The sequence below is a fragment of the Onychomys torridus genome, chromosome 7, assembly GCF_903995425.1.
Source record: "Onychomys torridus chromosome 7, mOncTor1.1, whole genome shotgun sequence".
NCBI lineage: Eukaryota > Metazoa > Chordata > Mammalia > Rodentia > Cricetidae > Onychomys > Onychomys torridus.
In genome coordinates, this window is record NC_050449.1 from 10,864,958 (window position 1) to 10,877,451 (window position 12,494).

Here is a 12,494-nt window from a genome sequence, read left to right on the forward strand (position 1 = left end):
ACCAGTGATCCGGGACTCAAGATGGGGAGGAGCAGTCACAGAAGGAAAGTGAGGGCAAAGAGGAGAAAGAAAGGGTTGTGGGTAGAGGTTGATTCATTCTCTAAGTAGATGAGAAAGTGTTTGACAAAATGGCTCAGTGGGTAAAGGTGCTTGCCTCCAAACCTAAAGACCTGATTACCTGAGTTCAATCCCCAGACCCCACAGTGAAAGTGGAGAAGTGACTCTTGCAAACTGTCTTCTGACTTCCACACAGTGTGTGCATATGTGTGCATGCATGCATACATACATGCATACATACATACATACATGCATACATACATACATACATACATATGGTAAACAAATAAGAACGTGATTAACATTTTTAAAAAGTAAATGTTCAGAAAGCTTCCTGTGGATTTTCAGGCCTATGCTCCATGTGGAGGAGAATCAATGAAGCATGGAATTAATGCTCACCTGTCAATCACTTATAATTTACTTGAATGCATATGAGGCATGTACCCTCTCAACAATAGGGAAAACAGTGTGCACTGGAAGACAGAAACTAGACAGTAAAAGTCCTGCGATTTCAGGGGCATGTCAGACAAGAACGGTCGGTCCTTCCTCCACTGTCCTTTCCTCTCTTTGTTTTAGAACCCTCACCTTTAGACAATGTTGTCAAGACTGTTGTTTCCCACATAATTTCCAGTCTGTTTTCCAATTACTAATTTTCATATTTTTTAAGTTTTGTTTGTTTGGAGGGGAGCATTGAAACAAGGCCTCTCATGTGTAGCTGAGGCTGGCTTTGAACTCCCAGTCTGTCTACTTGCCCCTTCACAAGCGCTGTAATTACAGGATTAATACTACTAATCCCAGCAAAGGTATTCATTACAGATCTTTACACCTTTGCTTGTAAACTGGTCCTATTACCACAACATTCTCTCTTGATTATCATTTGACATTACTACCCAGGAAAGAACATGCCTCCATGCCCATGATGGAGTCCAGCTACAGCTACAGCCAAGTCATCTAGGCAGCCATGGATCATTTAGACATCCCTAAGGGAGAAAATGTTCATGCAACCTTGGACTTCACTGGGAATGGAATGTACTACATTCTTGGCCCACGCCATGCTCATGAGAAGGACCAGAGCATAGAGATCAGGACAGTGACTCTACTTGACCTAGGTACCTGCCTGCCATTGGGACTCTGGCCCTGTGGCAGAAAGCCACAGAGACTAATAATGTCTTCACTAGAGTCCACCTTCCCTACCGTCAACACCAATGTTTCCTCATCTCTTTTTCTGGTGTTACATAGCACAGTGTGAAGCAAGTGTCTCTGTGTTCCAGGCCAGTGTGATACTTTGGGTCTTAAATCACCCCCAAATGCTCTGTGTCCAAGGTGTGCTCACCAGCCTGTGGTTCAATTGAGAAGTGTTAGAACCTTTAGGAGGTGAAGTCCAGGAAAAGAGAGATCACTGTAGCTGGAGAATTTCTCCTGCCAAGCCCCAGCAGTCCCAAAGCTCACTTATAAAGTAAACACACAGATTCGTATATTATTTAAAGTGTTTGGCCTAATGGCTCAGGCTTCTAGCTATCTAGTCCTTACATCTTAAATTAACCCATTTCTATAAATCTATACCTTGCCACATGGCTTGTGGCTTACCAGTATCTTATGTGTTGGTACTCATGGCAGTGGCTGGCAGCATCTCCTGACTCAGCCTTCCTGTTCCCAGAATTCTGTTCTCTGCTTGTCCCACCTATACTTCCTGCCTGGTTACTGGCCATTCACTATTTTATTTATACAGAGTGATATCCACAGCAGATCACCATGGGTAGGGGTATGCATTTGAAGGAACTACTGAGACTCTGGCCCCTTCCTTTCTGTCTTTGGCTTCCTAGCCACCATGAGGTGAGTGGTAAATGAGACATGGAATTAATGTTCATCTGTCAATTACTCCCTCACATACTGGTTAACACCATGAACCAAAATAAACACTCCTCATTTGATTTGATGTACTCAGTTATTTTATTACAGCAACAGAAAACTGGCAACAGATAGGTCCCCAAAGCTTCAGACCTGCTCAGATTTCCAGTGCCCTCTGGCTACATGCCTTCTTTGCACATACCCTGACCATTAAAGGTAAAGACCCAGACTCCGGCTGGGCGGTGGTGGCTCACGCCTTTAATCCCAGCACTCGGGAGGCAGAGCCAGGCAGATCTCTGTGAGTTTGAGGCCAGCCTAGGCTACCAAGTGAGTTCCAGGAAAGGCACAAAGCTACACAAAGAAACCCTGTCCCGAAAAACCAAAACAAACAAAAAAATCCAAACTCCAGAACCATCTTCATTGTCATTCAAGCAAAGGTTGATTGTGCAGAAATGAGTTGACCCCAGTCTGTGCAGGACCCTCTTCAATATCCTGCTGTATTGGTTGCTTTTCCTGGTGCTATGATAAAATGCCCTGACATAAATAACATAAGAGAGAAAGGGACTGTTTTTGCCTCCTGATTTAAGGGTGAAATCCATTGTGGTGGATGTCATGGAAGTAGGAAGCCCAGTCAGCTACGTCAATGGAGGCGGGAGCTCAAGGCAGCTAGGAACATTTCCTTTGCAGGCAAGAAGCAGAGGGTGATGAATGCAGCTGCTCAGCTGACTCTCCTTGTGCAGTCGAGGACTGCAGCCTAGGGAATGGTGCCACCAGCATAAGTGAGTCTTCCCACCTGAACCAACCCAATCAAGGTAGCCCATCTCAGGAATGCCCAGAGGCAAAGCTAATCTAGATGACCCCTCTCAGGCTTGTCCAGAAGCTTGTCTCCAAGGTGATTTAGATCCTGTCAAACTGAGAATAAGTTGTAACTATCACACCTACTAAGACTAAATTTACCCAACACTCTAGTAGAAGTTTAAGTTGCTAATATGGTAAATTATAAAAAGTACAAAGCAAATTTGTAGATTTCTAATAGTTTAGCACAATGCTATTGATTTCTCATCACACAGGCCAGCGGGGATGGGGGCGGGGAACCAGGGAAGATTGTGGTTGAAATGGAGATGATCTACATTATAATATATTCTACCACTGATAGGGCAACCAAAATGTACGGAGAAAGACATTTCAGTCTAAGCTAAGATGACGGTTAGGCTCTTGTAATACACCTCAAGGGCTTCAAAGAGCCAACACACACCCTAAGTGGTCTACACTTGAGCACAGGGGACTTTCTCCCAAAGGAAAAAATAGAAAATACTGAATTTTGATTAAGAGCTGTAAAACTACAGTGTGCTCACAAGAAGTGCTTAGCTCTTTGTTGAGATGCTCTCTGATTCTTAAAATCCAATTTAGCAAATAAATACGATTTGAACCAGACACAGTGGCTAACACCTGCAATGCCAGTGTTTGGGAGGGGAAGGCAGGAGGCTCAGGAGTTCAGGTCCTCATTGGCTACATAGCAATGTTGAGACCAGTCAAAAAGCAAACCAAAAAATAATAACGATGATGATGATGGTGATGATGATGATGGTGATGATGATGATGGTGATGATGATGATGGTGATGATGATGATGGTGATGATGATGATGATGATGATGGTGATGATGATGATGGTGATGATGATGATGGTGATGATGATGATGGTGATGATGGTGATGATGATGATGATGATGATGGTGATGATGATGATGATGGTGATGATGATGATGGTGATGATGATGATGGTGATGATGATGATGGTGATGATGATGATGGTGATGATGATGATGGTGATGATGATGGTGATGATGATGGTGATGATGATGGTGATGGTGATGATGGTGATGATGATGGTGATGATGATGATGATGGTGATGATGATGATGGTGATGGTGATGATGATGGTGATGATGATGATGATGGTGATGATGATGATGATGGTGATGATGATGGTGATGATGATGATGGTGATGGTGATGATGATGATGGTGATGATGACGATGGTGATGATGACGATGGTGATGATGACGATGGTGATGATGATGATGGTGATGATGATGATGATGGTGATGGTGATGGTGATGGTGATGATGATGGTGATGATGGTGATGATGATGGTGATGATGATGGTGATGATGATGGTGATGATGATGGTGATGGTGATGATGATGGTGATGATGATGGTGATGATGATGGTGATGATGATGATGATGGTGATGATGATGGTGATGATGATGATGGTGATGATGATGGTGATGATGATGGTGATGATGATGATGGTGATGATGATGATGGTGATGATGATGGTGATGATGATGATGATGGTGATGATGATGATGGTGATGAAATAAGCAAGTCATGTAACTCTGAGGAGGGCAGAATTCAAGACTATTATTCATTTTTCTGTCGTTTTTTTCAGGCAGTCAGGGTTCTGTGATCCTGTGTGTTGAGAGGCTCTGAGCAAGGCTGTGAGGCAGGAAGACAGAGTGGAGATGGGGAGGGCCGAGCCTGCACCCACATCTCAGCAACTGCAGCAGAGGAGTGCTGTCTCCGAACAGCCTGTTGGTCTCTCTTCCCGTGTGTAAGATCTGAAGAGAAAAGCCTGGCATTCTGTCCGAGCCAGGAGCCGTGGCTGTATCTGCCGTTATCTGACCAAAGACTGGAGCTGGGGACATCAGAATCACACAAATTCCTCCTTCCACTTGGCAACACCGCCGCCCTTGTCCTGTTTCCACCCTGTGCAGTTTCGCTGTCTGGGTTTCAGCGGCATCTTCACTGCGCCCGGCCTTTCTACTGACCATCTCCCAGGGGTTGCTGATGGTTTGCGGCTGTTGTTTTGTTTTGCTGTTTAGTTTGAGACTTCCTACAATTTCTTCCATCTTTGCAGGACATGAGCATGCCAGAGGTCTCCTGAACAAGTCCCATGCTACCACAAACAGCTGGACGCTCTCCACGAACTAGAAGCCCGGCTCTGAACACAAGGCTGCGCACTTGGGCGCATACTGGGCTTGTGAACAGCAAGCAACTTTTTCTGTGAACAGCAGGACACTGGGGTAAGGAGCTGTTTTTATCCCACCCCACCCCCATGAAGACTCACACAACCACAACACCAGCTCCCTGCTCCTGATTCAGCTCTATTCAGCCACATTATTAGGAACATGCAGGGAAACTAGTGAAGAGATCTCTTCCCGGCTGGCGGATCTCTGGGGTAGAGTGCTTACCTAGCCTGTGTGAGGCCAGTGCTGAAGCTGAGGAATCCATGACCAGAGTCCAGCAGGGCTGGGTCCTGAGGGCCCCTCTGGCTTGCAGACTCTTCCATGCTGAGCACAGGAGCCCTGCCACCACCCTCCCTGTCTGTAGACCCAGTGGACAACTCAGCCCAGAATTGGCCCTCGGATATACCAACAGTGCAAGCACGTCCAAATTCTCTGGGTCTCCCAAACTGTTATAAACTCCTCTATCCCATCCTAGGCATGTTTGCTTCATTTTATTATTAATGATAAGTATAATCCTTACACCCAAACGGAGCAGAAACTTTAGTAACTGTTTCTTAAGAGTGCTGTGTTGTAGTAGATTCGTTTGTGAACACTCTGGAAAAAGAGATGTAATTTTCCAGACACATCTGTAATAGTAAAATTTAAAATTAAGAAGAGTTTGTGCCCGTTCCTCTGTCACGTGGTTCCCCCATCTGTCTAGGGTTTGCAGAGATCCAGGCTCCCTCTAATGGTCACATTTGGTGTGAATGCATTCCTCATACTTACCCAGAAGTCTGGTGAGATCCACCTAACAGGACAGAGCCTCCCAAACACTGTGGCTCCTTTTACTTCACGGAAACTAGAGCTTAAAAAGGCAACAGCATTCCAAATTCCTCTTGATTGATCTTTGGAAAAGAAGCCAAATTAAAGTGACGTGTGTGTGTGTGTGTGTGTGTGTGTGTGTGTGTGTGCGCGCGTGTGTGTGTGTTGGGGACAGGGGTGCACGTGTGCACATGAAGGGCAGAAGACAACCTCTGGTATCTCCTTAGTAACCATCCACCTTTCTTTAAGCAGGAGTTCTCACTGGCCTGGAGCTCACCAGTTTGGCTAGGTTGGCTGGCCCATGACCATCACGAATTCCCTTGTCCCTGCCTCCCCAGTTCTGGGATTATTAGTAGACACCACCATACCCAGCCTTCGGGGAAAAAGAAAAACCAAAACCCATGAGCTCTGGGGATTGAACTCAGACCCTCATTATCAACCAAGCTGTTTCCCAGCCTCCAAGTAAAGTTTATGGGCACAGATGGATGCTGTTTTAGAAACTTCCTTAGAAAGGCTGAGATGACAAAATCTTCACACTTGATCCAGCAGAGCAGCAGAACTACAGACAGGCATTCAGTGGGACACTGGAAGCTGGGAGAGCTGACTCCACAGTGCACTTCAGATCCCTCCACAGGATGAACACGCCTCGGGCTGCCCAGCTTGGTTCCAGCCAGGATGAAAGTTAAGCAAGTGGCTCCTGGGCAAAGCTGAGAGGACTGTTCCCTCATCCTTGTTTTATTATACAGTCTTCCTTTCCTGCTTGACTATGCAGCTGATGAAAAGCAGATTCATTGCACATATATCCTGTGCTTAGCATCCCAAACAGTGAAGTGGCTATTTCCAAAGTGTTGCTTCTCCCTCGATGATTCTAAAGACAACCCAGCAGGCTTATTGTCTCGTTAGTCAGGTTTCTCAGAGGCACAGGGCTGATAAAATGTAGCACACATACACACACATACAGTAATAAATTGTAACTTTTAAAAGTTGGTCTTGGGGGTTACACCCCTGTATTCCAAGAACCTAAGAGGCTGAGAATTGTGAGCTTGAAGGACAAAAGGAGCTTCGTGGCAAGACACTGTCTCAGAAAACAAACAACAAAAGACAATTAAACAATGCGAAGGAGGCAGGTGCTTTGGAGATAGCTCAGGCCCTGAGTTGGGTTCCTAGAACTCGGTTTAAAAATCCAAGTGTTGTGGCTTGTGCTTGTGGTCCCAGTGCTGCGAGGGGAGAGACAGGTAGATCCCTGGGCTTAATACCTCAGGCTATTTGCTGGGCTCCAGGCCAGTGTGAGACCATGACAAGGAAGGGAGGGAGGGAAGGAGAGAGGGAGGGAGGGAGGGAAGAAGGGATACTGAAGAATCAGTATTGCAGGTTGTTCCCTGACCTCCACTCACATGTGCAGACACGTGTCCACATGCATAATGTAACAGGAAGATGAGATGAAGGGCAAGATGGAGAGCCCATGGAAGTTCAGGAGTCACCTGGAAGAGAGCTGACCTATGGACACCTACAGAATCTAGCTGTGTGTGTTTCATAGAGGCTGACCACGTACCTTGGCAAGGCTTGGGTCCTAGTTAACTGGTTTGAAAGGTGAGGGTAAAAAATAGGTCTGAAAATCCCTGTTAGGTCCAGTGTGTCCTCAGACAGCAGCATCTAGACAACAGAGAGGAAGAGTGGAGACTCGCATGTGAGCAATGTGTGGACCTTGCCTGGAGAGAGCACTTATCCAATAAGCCAAGCTTTAACGCAAAGGTCCGCCATCTTGTGGAGGAGGCTGGGAAAATGGTCTGACTGTGGGAGAGGAAGGCTCTTCCAATGCTAGAGCAAGTTGTCGCGTTCAGGCCTAATATTACCCCGCTTGCAGTTTGCTCTAACATGTGTGTGTGTCCACAGCCCTTGCTCTGAGGAACACAGAAACCATCTATGCTGACTCAAGCACATCCTTCCTATTAGAGTCCCTCTGTCCCGTATCAGACTCCTGAGTGGCCTCCAGCCATGTCACAATCTAGCATTAAGCTGACCCTTCTTATGGTCTTGCTGAGCCTGCACATACCAATGATAGAACACAAGCCACTAAATACTTGTAAAAGAGACAGGTCCTCACTCTGCAGCCCAGCTTGGCCTCAAATTTGTGATCTTCCTGTCCCAGGACTTTTTACAAGAGGCCCTGTAACTACAAGCCAGAACACATTAAGATCTCATGATGTTTATGAGCCATGAGAATTGCTGGTCACAGTGTCTGCTGTTTTGGTCTCTAGCAAATTGGATGCTTTTAGCAGTGGTTTGCACCTCCTGCCTCCCACAGACCTCCCCACTCCAATGAAGCACAGTCATCTTAAATCTAGCTGCTAAAGCATCTGTATTTAACCAGGTGTGGTGGTCCCACTTGTGATCCCAGCACTCTGGATGGAGCAGAAAGATCGGGAGTTTGAAGCCATCCTGGGGCTATATGGTAATATCCTCAACAGCTGAGCATGTCCCCACCTCAGACTGCCAGGTGGAAGAACACATCTGTGTAGCCAGTGGTCATCTTCATTGGTCACACACCAGCACCCACACTCTGGGACACAGCTTGGTCTTTTAGCATCTTATTACCTATTTTAAATCTCCATCACCCTTTGCCTTGACGCCCTCAACAGCCCCAGCAAGGACCCGGGTCCTATTTTGTCCTTCAATCCTTTCCCCATAGGTCAACTGGTAGGTTTTTGTGAAACAGTGCTGCTGAAGCTAAGAGGTCTGTACATTAATTAAAAGTCATCATTCGAGACTCGGGAGATGCAGGTGCAGGTAGAGAAAAAGCTGAGACAGCAATGGCGAAGGAGAGGCAGTCCTGCCAAGTGAGACCAAAAGGCTCATGCGGTTGGCTTGGTTCAAGCAGTGCACTGAGACCCGTTCCTGTTGCTCTCTGGGTCCCGGCAAGCACCCCTGGAGGAAAGCCAGAGACTGAGTGCAAGTCTCCATCCCCTTCCAGACAACAAAGCTGGCTAGGAGCAGCCAAGCAAAGTCATGGCTGATTGAGAGGTACAAATAAGTGCCTCAGGTGCAGAAGGGCCAATTTGGAGCAAGTCTATTCCCAGAATGCTGGGCTGCTTGAGAAAATCCCAGCTTTTGGTGCGCTAGGGTGGATTCTCGAGGAGGCTGGCAGCTTTGCAAGCTCATTCCTTTTGTTAGAGTCACGACCCCTGAGAATGGCACACGAAGAGGCCACAGGGCTATGTGATGATGAAAATGATGATGATGGGGACCCTCCAGTGTGCTGACTTGTTATTTTACCCCCAGCCCTGTGTAAACACCTCATCAATACTGTTTCAGGCATTACTCTGGAAAGCAAGCTGCCACCTCACAGATGAGGAAACTCTGGCTCAAGAGATCCGGTTAACTTTCCAAAAGTCAGCAAGTTCAAATTTTAGACTTGAGCCTGATGCTGATGTCAGTATTCTTGACCACTCCCCAGGAGCACTCATCAAGGGTTATTGCTAAGATGCTACTTCCGTGGATTATGGCAGATGTTGTTCATTTATTAGAAAAGAATGAAGAATGAATTTGTACTCAAATTTATTTGAGATACTCTGAATTGAAATATAGTTGACTTGTTTTCTCTATTGCAAGATTTTTCTGGGACCTCTCCTCCCCTGAGTTTGTGTGTGTGTGTGTGTGTGTGTGTGTGTGTGTGTGTGTGTGTGTGTGTTGTAAATACCCCAGAGCAAGGTTGGAAGTCAGAGAACAACTCAATAACTCACAGGACTCCTTTCTCTTTTCCAACCACGTGGAGTCTGGGACTCAAACTCAGGTCATCAGACTTGGCCGAAAGCCCCTTTATCCACTGAGTCAGGTACTGGCCCTTGTCAGACCTCTATAAACCAATGTGCACTGCTAATCTTCAGGAAGAGAGGAGCCAATACATAATTCTCAAATCTTATTTAAGCATAAAACTTTGTTCTTCTAGGACATCTTTTATGGTATTAATAGTTCATGGAGCACATGTGACTCATGGTGACAAGGTGTACCCTCCCACCAGAAGAGGGAATTGTGGGTGGAACAGATTATGGAGCCCTCAGCCTATATCAAAGTAAACACTTGGAAGCTTTGCTATAACACTGGGAATCAGGAGGGTCTGTCCACCTTCATATTATAATTCTTTCTACCCATTCCAGCTAACACGTCTCTACAAGCTGTGGACAGAAGCTCTAGCCATTTCTAAAGAAGCACCCACAAGCTCCCTGCTTTACTTCATAATTGCAGGGATTTGACAGGCAACATGCCCCCATAGTAGCCATCCATGGCCCTGCTGGTCCGTTTGTTCAAATCAGAAAAAAGCAGAGGACACAGCTTGGCAAGTAGACAGAGTTACTGGCAAAGCTTTAAAAGGTTCCTTCTCCACCAGATGGCTGCAGCCTAGACATCACAGTTCTCCTAGGACAGAGAAATGATTCCCAGGAGTGATTCTGCTCGAGCCGCAGACGCTGGCTACCCTGCCAGCTGAGCTGCTCCCTCTACATCCACTTAGCTCTCCCACCTACACAGAACCAACCAGGAGAATCCAGTGCTCTGCAGTGCATGCAGCGCCGTGCTGTAGCCTAATGGTTTTTGATGTTGTTGTTGTTGTTGTTGTTGTTTTTGCCTGCCCTAACTCCCAACTTTGGGAAGGGGCATCCTTAGGACAAGCAGCCCACCGAAAAGAATGGCATCCACTGGGCCAAATTACGCTTCCAGGGTGGGGGTAAATTAAACTTTAACAAGCTTTTCCTCATTCGGATGCCCTCTTTGCAAAGAGGATTTGAAAAGGGAGGCAAAGGATGCTCTGCCTCTATATAAATTTTTTCTTTCGGTTTTTCTTTTGGTGAGTAAAAGAAACGCACTCTTAAAGACACCAAAGCGAAACCACTCCACAACCAATAAAGTAGTAGAAGGGGACATGAGAGGCCTTGGGTGGGACCCAGCTCATAAACACAGGCAGGCTTCGGTTACCGCACTCCGCAAAGGGCTTTGGAGGGCAGGAGGTACGAGCGGCAACATTTTAAATCATGAGGGAACCGTAAAAGGATCCACAATTTAACCACCAAAGTGTCGATTGCCAAAGAGCCTAGATCACTGAAAACAAGTAGAGACGGCAGACTTAGTTCACTCACCCTGGACAATTCTTTTCCTGAGTTACCACACTGTGCAAAGCAGAAGTCCACAGAGAAAGCAGGCATGGAGATACTCTCTGCTCTGGAACAGAGGCTTTAAGGATGGGAGACTCTCAAGGCTCTCCCACCCAGACATGAGGCAGCAAGGGCCATGGTTACCCACCGGGTCTCGTGTCTTCTACGTTTCTTCTACGGCTGACTCTCATGAGAAGCCACAGAGCAGAGCTAGCTGGTATAATTTTCTCAACACATGTTCCAGATACTTAGAATTATTTTCCTCTCAGTAAACCCCTCCATGGACCTAATATGACACACTTGACTGGAAATATGAAGAAAATCTATCATGAGTTTAAAGATTCTTCCTATTCTCTTTACACTGCACTATAGTACATACGAATTTACTTTAAAAATGGTTTTACCAGACCATCTAAGAATCACCCAGGTTCCAGGCCTTGGAAATACTCTTGCATGGCTTGAAAGACACTTCATGGTTCAAAGGCTCCTTGACCAACTGTCACTATAACTACTCCCAACTAAGTGGGCAAGAAATAATTTTTCAGGAAGCACCAACAGGAATAAGGAAAAGTCAAAGCCAACCTAAGTAGCTTTAGAAAACTTGGGAGACTGCCCCACTGGCTGCTCTGGAAAGCCATCTTTGCTTTGTTCCCGGGTCCTGCTCCGCGCTGGCTGCAGCCACCTCCGCAGCCGCCTCTTGCTCTGCTTCGAACCCTGGCAGCGTTCTCGCCAGAGTCCTCGAACTCGATTTCTCCCTCCGCGCTGCAGCGCATGACCGGCGTGCGCCACCAGGTCGGACGTGGCCGTGGACACCAGCTCCGAGATCACCACCGAGGACTGGAAGAAGGAAGTTGTGGAGGAGGCAGAGAATGGAAGCGACATTGGCACCTGCCAATGGGGATGCTAATGAGAAAAATGGGGAACAGGGGGCTGACAATGAGGAAGATGAAGAAGGGGAGGAAGATGAGGAGGAGGAAGAAGGTGATGGCGGGGAAGAGGATGAAGATGAGGAGGCTGAGGCCCCTACGGGCAAGCAGGTAGCTGAAGATGATGAGGATGAGGATGTTGACACCAAGAAGCAGAAGGCTGACAATGATGGCTAGACAGCAAAAGGAAAAGCTAACCCTAAGGCCACCGTGACCTTTTCACCCTCCACTTCCAGTCTCAGAATTTAAACGTGTCATCTTTGAGTAGAAGAGCAGGCCCCGCCCACCCACAGCGGGCAATGCCACCCACACATGACGTGCCCTCTCCACCACCCCACCAAAACCATAAGAACTTGCAACAGGGGAGGGAAAAAGAACCAAAACTTTCAAGACCCTGCTTTTTTTCTTAAAAATACTTTAAAAGGAAAATTTGTTTGTATTTTTATCTACGTTTTATATGTTGGTACATATTGTTAGGGGTCAGCCATTTTTAATGACAACGGGTGACCAAACCAGCCTTCAGAGCATTCTCTGTCCTACTTCAGATATTCCTTGTGGTTGTGACCATGTTCATTATAATGTCAAAGGAGAAAAAAAAAAACCTTGTTTAAAAAAATCTTATTCTGAGCATTCCAGTAACTCTTTTTGGGTATTACCTAGCTGTACTATAAGTAGTTGGTTTATA

At 46.4% G+C, this 12,494-nt stretch overlaps 1 pseudogene; it reads left to right on the forward strand.

Moving 5' to 3' along the window:
* Positions 1-1,885: 1,885 nt before the first annotated feature.
* On the forward strand, positions 1,886-11,986 carry LOC118586928 (annotated as a pseudogene).
* Positions 11,987-12,494: the final 508 nt, after the last annotated feature.